The following is an 8,735-nucleotide window of genomic DNA, read 5'->3' as shown; positions in this document are numbered from 1 at the left end:
TTTCTACGAATTATCTCAGTAGATGCTTACAAAAGACCAAGTGCACACTTTAGAAATGAGAACACTGAGGGGCATGGAAGTTGTGTAACTCCTTTAAATGAATGAACTAACACAAAGTTGACCTGCTCCATCAGAGAAGGCATCAAAGTAGCCTTTCTTGGCTGTGGCTAGACCATGCCAGAGTCCTCAATATCCCACCTTGGGCATTAATGGAGTGGGGTGGGGCAGCTAGACAACAGGGTGGGCCTCTCAGGTAACAGCACAGCCTCTGACCATCCGATCCCTGCTCTGAGCTTCCTAGGAGGCTGCTGAGGGAGTTGACTGGCCCAGGAGAGGCACAGATTTTCAGTCTGCAAAGGACCCTACAGAAACAGGAACCAATGCACCCCACTTTCCACCAGCACCTGCCTTGCATTTGGCATTCAGCCCTTGTCTGGTTTAGCTGAACTTTGTGGCAGGAGGAGGTGGGGTAGTGGGAGGCGAGGGGTTGTTCCAGCAACATGCACAACTCTGTATCAGTGCCACAAGCCCGTGTGCTCTTCCGTGTGCTTTTTCCTCATGGAATACATCTGGATTTGGATGTTGCTAGGTCTCTGTCCCAGCTTTCATGGCCAGCAGCCCATTTGGTTTCTCTGATGATGCCATCATTTGGAGGCCGCTATTGGGGTTGATCACAACTTGGTGGCATCAGGATAGTGTGACATGAGCCATGGGAGAGCAGTTTACAGGATGACCTCAGCTATCACCCAATTCATTGGGGTTTTGAATTGCGGCTATGAAAATCATGTACATTTTCTGAAAAACTTACTTGTGATGGGGTGCCTTCTCTGCCAACTCAGACTTTAAAAATTATCTAATTTGATTTGATGTCAACTAATGTAATATGATCACACCTACTTTAATCACTTTGATGAAGCTCAATTAGCAAATGTAAGGCACCATTTCCAACAGGGACAAATGTTGCCAATGGGGAGGCACCATGAGGTCAGACAGGACTGTACTAGGAGGCGTCATGTCTCTAGTTTCTTCTCCTTGCGAACTACAAACACCTGGTGTGCAGCGTGCAGGGACTATTGATGTCCTGGTCTTTGAGAGGTGAGAAGGGCACCAGCTTCAGTTATGGCTGGCAAGCACACAGCAGAGAGACGTGGGCAAGTCCCTCGTCCCACTGGGGCTTGGCGTGCACATCTGCAAGATCAAGCAGGAGACCAGATAATCAAGCAGGAGACCTCTGTGCCAGCACAGAACTGTGTTCTGCTGTATCTAACCCAGGCCATATTCCTGGGAAAACCTCTTCTAAATTTTGTGCTATGCACTTAATGCCCGGATAAGCTAATACACGTACATACATCCAACTTGTATGTTCACATAAATGAGTGGGTTAAGGAACCCCTTGTTTCTAAGGTCAGGTTCATTCATGGCAGATACCAGGAGAATTCACAGCTGTGGGCTTATCTGGGGCACTTTCCCACTGATCACTTGGACTTGAGCATTTGCTTTTTCCTTAGTAAACAAATTAAAGCTTTTTATTAAGACAATTCATCATGGAATGAAATGCAGAATTCATTTTTTGAGTTAAGACAAATGAGGCTTCTAAAAAAATTTAAACTTGAGTGGGAAGCTGGACCCTGACACTTAGAAACATGCTGATGGCAAAGTTTGAGCAGCATGGGATGGAAATGAGTTGCCACCCAAGTAGCAATCACACCTTTACTTTCTAATAGGAGAGAGCTGGGGCTAGAGATTACCATGGAAAATTGACCAAGGGAGCAAAGGGGAGATTTGGGGCTCCTCAGCCTTTGGGGACTCTCAAATTTGGAGAGTCCTACCCTGGAGTCCTGTTCTTTGGATGTCTAGTATACTTTAGCTTACTTCCCGTTCCAGGATTCCCCAGGGCCAGGTGCTCCTACTGTCTTGCCACAAGTTTCTCTATGAAAGTCCTACTTTGAGCTGTTATCAATGTTCCCAACAGGAAGCCCAGGCTCAGTCCCAGGAATGGCTCCCTAGCCTAACATTCTTTTTCTGTTGGTGGTAACAAAAACCTCCCCATTTATTCTACTGTCAAGAAAGCTGGAATTGGGGTTGAGTGGCTGGCCAGTATTCTAAAGACTAATTCAGCAACCTTGGAAAACGTCTGACCTCTCACAATTGGGGCACACAAGTACTTCCTTTGTGATTCAATTATTCTGGTTTTAAAATCGTCACAGCCTCCTTCAAACTTCCTGGCAGTGGGGGTGGGAGGCCAGTGTCCTACAAATCCTGGAGTCATCACCCACCTTCACGTGGGTGGTAAAGAGGAAAGTGGTCAGTGAGATTGAAGAGACTTGGGTTTCAATCCTGCTCTGCCAAATCTTAATACACTATCCTCAGCAGCACTTTTCTCACTTATGAAAATGGGAAATGAATGCCTCCATTATGCCAGGACTCAATTTTGAGGCAATGGCCATAGCATGCCTAGCAAATTGTAGCACTCAATGGCACAGTAGCCGTGGACAAGTCCCTGTGAGGATTCCCACCCCATCTCAAGCTGCCTGTGAGCGTCCCCATTCCATGCAGGGAATGTCCCATCTCCCACTTGCCAAGCAGTAGGCTAGGCCCATTGATCTTCATTATCATACATGAGAGGTTAGAGCCCCAAGACTTCCCATAACCTCTCCACACCACTGGGGCCAGCCTAGACTCCTTCGCCAAGGGATTAAATGAGAGCCTGGAAGGATTCATCCCAAAAGAGAGACCTTTTCTCAAACTTGTCCCTTTGCCAAGTCCCAGATCTTTTAGCCTAAATCCAAGCACCTTTAAGTGGACATCAAGGTCACCAAGGCCCTACACGACAAGAACCCTACACACGAGTGGATGACACTCTTTTGGGCCACCTGATAGTGGCTGGCATCTGCCCCCTGCCTTTCTTTCTTGCACATTATCTCCAGAACTGCCCAGCAGACAGAGGAGGCCCCATGGGGCAGAAGTGCCCTGACAGCCAGCAAACCCCAGGAGAAATACAGAGGTGGCTTTCTGGGGTTTTCTCTGTCTTTGCACAGCATGAGTCAACATGTTTGTGCTTCACATTCTCCCACCTGCAGGTCATGTGTCTGTGTTTGGTAGTTTGTGTGTCTCTGTGTAATTCTTATTTTAAAAATTAATTTTAGTGAAAACATGAGTGAATTGAAATATATTCATAAATAATAAATTCATGGTAAGTAAATCAAATAGAGTAATAATATAAATCATAGTGATGATGGCAAACACCGAGGATGCTGTTTCCGAGAAGTGCCGACATGCAGGAGATGACAGCTGGAAGTCCCATCCAGGAGGGTTCCAGGCCCCTGTGGGCTCTGGCCAAATCAAACCCACAAGAAACAGGGCGAAGAGCTGAGTGCAGAGCAGGACTGCTTTGAGGATAATGTGTACTGACTCATGTTTACCCTCCACTTTCACCACAGCTCCTGATATCTCGACCCAGAAATAAAGGCTGTCTGGCTTCCTCTGTTTGAGAAGACTATGATCTTCTTACTGCTGCTAAAAGACAGAGATAGAAAACTCACTAAGGACCAAGAGGGTAAGCATGTAAGAAGGTGGCTGGTGGCCTCAGTTAAGCCAGCAGCAGAGCAGGCGGTCACTGAGCTCACTCAGCCAGGCAGTCTTGTCCTTGTGGCTCCCAGGGGTCCCTGGTCTGCTGGTTTATTTGGTTAATGGTTACAGAGCCTGCCTGCCTCTGGAGAGTCCAGTGAAGAATATTATTTAGAGGATGTAGGCAGCTCACAAAATTGAATGACAAGCTGGCCACTGAGTCTGAGACAGACAGAAGTGCAGGGGTCCAGAGAGCACAGCTCAGGGCCACTCACTGGAGGCTCCCACCTCCACTCATCCAAGTTCCTGGAGACAGCACCTGATGAGTCGGGCTCAGGTCATGAATGCAGACTTCAAATTTTCTTAGCTGAGAGGGACAGGGAGCAGAGTGTCCTCCTTGAAAAAGTAAGTAGTGTGACCTACACAAAGAAGGAGGCTGGGCAGGGAGAAGTGCAGATTCCTGCAGAAATGCTAATGTTGTCTTTTTCACAGAGACTGGAAATTGCATCCTTCCAGGACAGCCTTGGTGCTTCTCAGAAGGCCCTGATTTTGCCTTTCTTCATTTACCCTGAACCAAAGAAGGGCCATTTAGCAACTCTGCATCTGTTTGTCTGCCTGTTTATCTGGGGAGAGCTATGGTCATACACACACGAGTGTTCTTCCAAACCTTGGGGAGATAGACTTTGTGGACAGTGGGGATGATATGCAGCCACAGTTTAAGCGCGGATATTTTACAGGTAGTCATTCTCTGGACACATTTCAAAAATAAGTTCTACACATTTCTGCCCTAAACAGAAAACACTGACCCCAGTCAATGTTTTATTTTCCTTGATGACTGCAGGCCATAAACTCATGGAACAATAATTAGGCTCTTGGACCTAAGGAAGTAGCTCCATGGCACCTGTCCTCATTTGCTGGACATTTTGGTTTCTCAGATGTGCTACTCAGTTTCCAGCCTCTTCCTCCCTGACAATGCTGCCAGCATGCCTCTCCTGCAAGCAGCAATAGCCTTGCATATTCCATTCTCTACTCTTTAGCCATGATACGGCTGGACTTTTCATGACAGACTGCAAAGGAGAATAACCTGGCTGACTCTGAGGATGCACTCACATGCAAAGTTGCAAACTTTACTCTACCCAAGTTGGCAGATTTTGGTTCCTCAGAGTTCTTTCTCATTTGGGGATCTGATGTGCCCTCTCATAAGATGGAGTCGCTGACTGTCTGGGCTGGTAGCGTCTGGAAGCACCTTGTCATGTACACATAGCTAAGGATACTGCACCTGATGCTTCACCAAATGGGGAGCCTGCAGGTCTATGTATCAAGTGATATTTAACCTCTAGATGTTAATGAATATGAGGGAGAGATACTGTCTGGGCCTGGCCACACACTGTGTCTGAGTCACTGAGGGAAAAGAATGTGGGATCTCTTTGCTAGGACTGGACACCTCCATAATTACATGCTTCATGAAAGGCAGGCAGGAGGTCTCATTTTCTACCTCTGGGATGTGAGTATGTTGTTTCAGAATGAGAACAGCCCACACAACTGACCCTTTATTTGTCAAAGAGGAATGAAATCAGATGCAGCAACTTAATATCCACTAAGATGATGTCTTAATCACACACTCTTCCATTTTTTAGAAATGTTAATGTTATTTATACTAAGTTAAAAAAAACTTGAATATCCAACAGCATGGCACTGACTGAAGAAATACTGGCACACACTGGAACTCTTGCAGACCACTTACTGGGATGGGAATATGCCTATGCAAAGATGTGCATGGAAATTAGAAGAATGCAACATCATGGAACAGATGAGACTAGGTGCATGATGAAGAACACAGAAAACTGCACCTGCCTCTGCACCATGTGACGAGACCATTGTGGAGCAAGCCTGCAGGCTGGTTCAGATTCTGATGTAGGCAGCATTGGCGTCACTTAGGAACCAGGCTTCCACAGGTAACCCCCATCTCCTCCCAACCCAGGGGTACTTCCTGGGAAACGCATGTAGATGAAAGAACTCATTCCCCAAGCCTGTAGGCCTCTGTCCGCTGCCCATGGACATAGGCATCTAATTAGATAGGGGTCACCCACAGCAAGGGCTGGAGGGGAACCTTCCATGGAGTGGGTGTTGGTAAAGAACTGCTGACTGCCGCTGTCCCTACTTGGAGGCCAGTGGGGGATCTGACGCATCTCATGCCCTTGGTAAAGTAATTGCTAAAAATGTCAGCCCTCTAACAAGGCAGAGGTTGATTAGTTACAGCATTTAACATTTCTATTTTAAAAGACAGCATTGAAGAGCATCTTCGTAAAGACATTTTTCCTTGAGGTAGGGGCAGAACATGGAGAAATGAGGCTAACGCATCCAAGCTGAAGTGGAGACATAGTGTTGTGCGGTAGTAGGTCACCTATTGGTCACACTTGCCAGGGAGGTCCATGCACTTTTATGGAATAATAACAGCCAATGCTTACTCAGCAGTCACCATGGGCAAGTGCTATTCTGATCCGCACCCAACACCTACGAATTAGCTACAGATGAGGAAACTGAGGCATAGAGAGGTCAAGACACCTGCCCAAGGACACAGCTGGTAAGGAGTAGAGCTTGGATTCTAACCTAGATATTCTGACTCCAGGCCACTGCACATCACTGTGCTCAGTGCTGTCTCTAAAGAGTTAATCTGGTTCTAGGACTGGCAGCCCCTCAGCCAGCTGCCCAAGGGTGCCCCAGGACTTTAGGGACTACACGAGGGTGTGACTCCAGGGATTTGGCTTGATGGTTGACCCCACTGTGTTTGTTCAATAACGGTGCATCCTGGCTGACAGGTAACACAACTTAGATGCCTCCTCTTGTCACTGGCAACCAATGACCTCAAGATACAAGAGGACAGGTTCTGGGATGAACAATGGAGAACAAAACGTACACTGCCGAGACTGCAGGAAACAGGAAGACATACAGATAGATTTTTAAAATCTGTTAATCTTTTTAAAGTGACAGAAGATGTTGGATCCATAAAAACAGTGCATAATTCTGTGTGCACATCCATGTCTATGCTTCGCGTCAGTATATGGTGCTCTATGGGCTGCATCTCCATCAGCAGGGCTGTTCTGCTCCCTTCGAGGCTCTCCTGAAGGTGATGAGGGACCTGCAGCCACCTGAAAGGAATTTGAACAGAGCCAGCTACATTTCTCCTCTATAGAAAGGTTGCTGCATGGCAGGGTGTGGAGTCTCACACCTGTAATCTACCACTTTGGGAGGCTGAGGTGGGTGGATCACCAAAGGTCAGGAGTTCAACACCAGCCTGGCCAATGTGGTGAAACCCCATCTCTATTAAAAATACACAATTAGCTGGGCGTGGTGGCGCATGCCTGTAATCCCACATGTAAAAGAATTAAACTGTATCTCAATCTGTCACCATATAAAGGATCAACTCAAGATGAATCAGATGCTTAAATATAATACATTAAACTCTAAAAATTCTGAAAACAATATTGGAAAAACACTTTTAGACATCAGGGTAAGCAAAGAATTTAGAACTAAGACCCCAAAAGCAAATGCAACAAAAACAAAAATAAATGTATGGGACCTATTTAAACTAAAGTGTTTCTGCACAGTACAACTAATAGTCAACAGAATAAAAAGACAACTCACAGAACAGGAGAAAATATGTGCAAACTACACATCTGACAAAAAGATTAGTATCCAGAATCTACAAAATACTAAAATAAGTTGCCAAGAAAGAAACAAATAATCCCATTTAAAAGTGGACAAGAGACATGAATAGATATTTCTGAGAAGAAGATATACAAATGGACAACAAACACATAAAAACTGTGTAACATCACTTATCAGGAAAATACAAATTAAAACCACAATCAAATACCACCTTATCCTGCAAGAATGATCATTATAAAAGTCAAAACACAAAAAGCAATGCTTATACACTGCTGGTGGAAATGTAATTTAATACAACCTCTATTTAAAACAGTATTGAGATTTCTTGAAAAGCAAAAGAGTGGACCTACTTTTTTTTTTTTTTTTTTTGAGATGCAGTCTTACTCTGTTGCCCAGGCTGCAGTGGAGTGGCATAATCTCGGCTCACTGCAACCTCTGCCTCCCAGGTTCAAGTGATTCTCCCGCTTCAGCTTCCCAAGTAGCTGGAATTACAAGCACCACCCATCATGCCGAGATATTTTTTTTTTTTTGTATTTTTGTAGAAACAGGGTTTCACTATGTTGGCCAGGCTGGTCTCAAGCTCCTTACCTCAGGTGTCCACCTGCCTCAGCCTCCCAAAGTGCTAGGATTACAGGTGTTACACACCGTGCTCAGCCAGATACTCTATTTGATTCAGCAATCTTACTACTGGATATCTACCCAAAGGCAACAGAGTCATTATATAAAAAAGATGTATGTGTATGTTTACAGCAGCAGAATTCAAATTTGAAAATATGTGGAACAAATTTCAGTGCCCGCTGACTAATAAGTTCATAAAGAAAATGTGACATATATACACCATGAAATACTACTAAACCATTAAAGGGAATGACATAATGCTTTTTGCAGCAACTTGGATGAAGCTGGAGGCAATCATTATAAGTGAAGTTACATGGTAACAGAAAACCCCAAACGGTATGTTCTGACTTATAAGTGGGAGGTAGATTACGAACTTGCAAAGGCATACAGAGTGATATAAGGGACATTAGAGACTCACAAGGGAAAGGGTAGGAGGGAGACTAAAGAGAAAATAACTATACTTTAGGTACAGTGTACACTATTCAGGTGATGAGTGTACTAAAATCTCAGAATTTAGTGCTATATAATTCATCCATCTAACAAAAAAACCATCTTTACCCCAAAAACTATTGAAATTAAACAAAAATCAACCTACAAAAGTAAGTATCTTCTGTATACCCAAAGAAAAGGTTATTTAAAATTAAAATCAAGAAAATAATTCTAAATACAACAGTTTAAAAATTATAAAATAAATTCTACCAAAATAAGTTTAACAAGATACAAAATATTGGCACATTGAAAATGATAATATATTGATTAAAACTGAAGAAAACACAAACAAATAGAAGGCTACCTTGTGTTCTTGTGTTAGTGGAACTTATATTGTTAATGTGTCCACAATAACCTAAGCATTTACAGATTTAATGCAATCCCATTCAAAA

The sequence above is a fragment of the Sapajus apella genome, unplaced genomic scaffold, assembly GCF_009761245.1.
Source record: "Sapajus apella isolate SASKATOON/1434 unplaced genomic scaffold, GSC_monkey_1.0 scaffold19, whole genome shotgun sequence".
Lineage (NCBI taxonomy): Eukaryota > Metazoa > Chordata > Mammalia > Primates > Cebidae > Sapajus > Sapajus apella.
The sequence above is the reverse complement of the archived record's forward strand: the minus strand, read 5'-3'. Positions refer to the sequence as shown.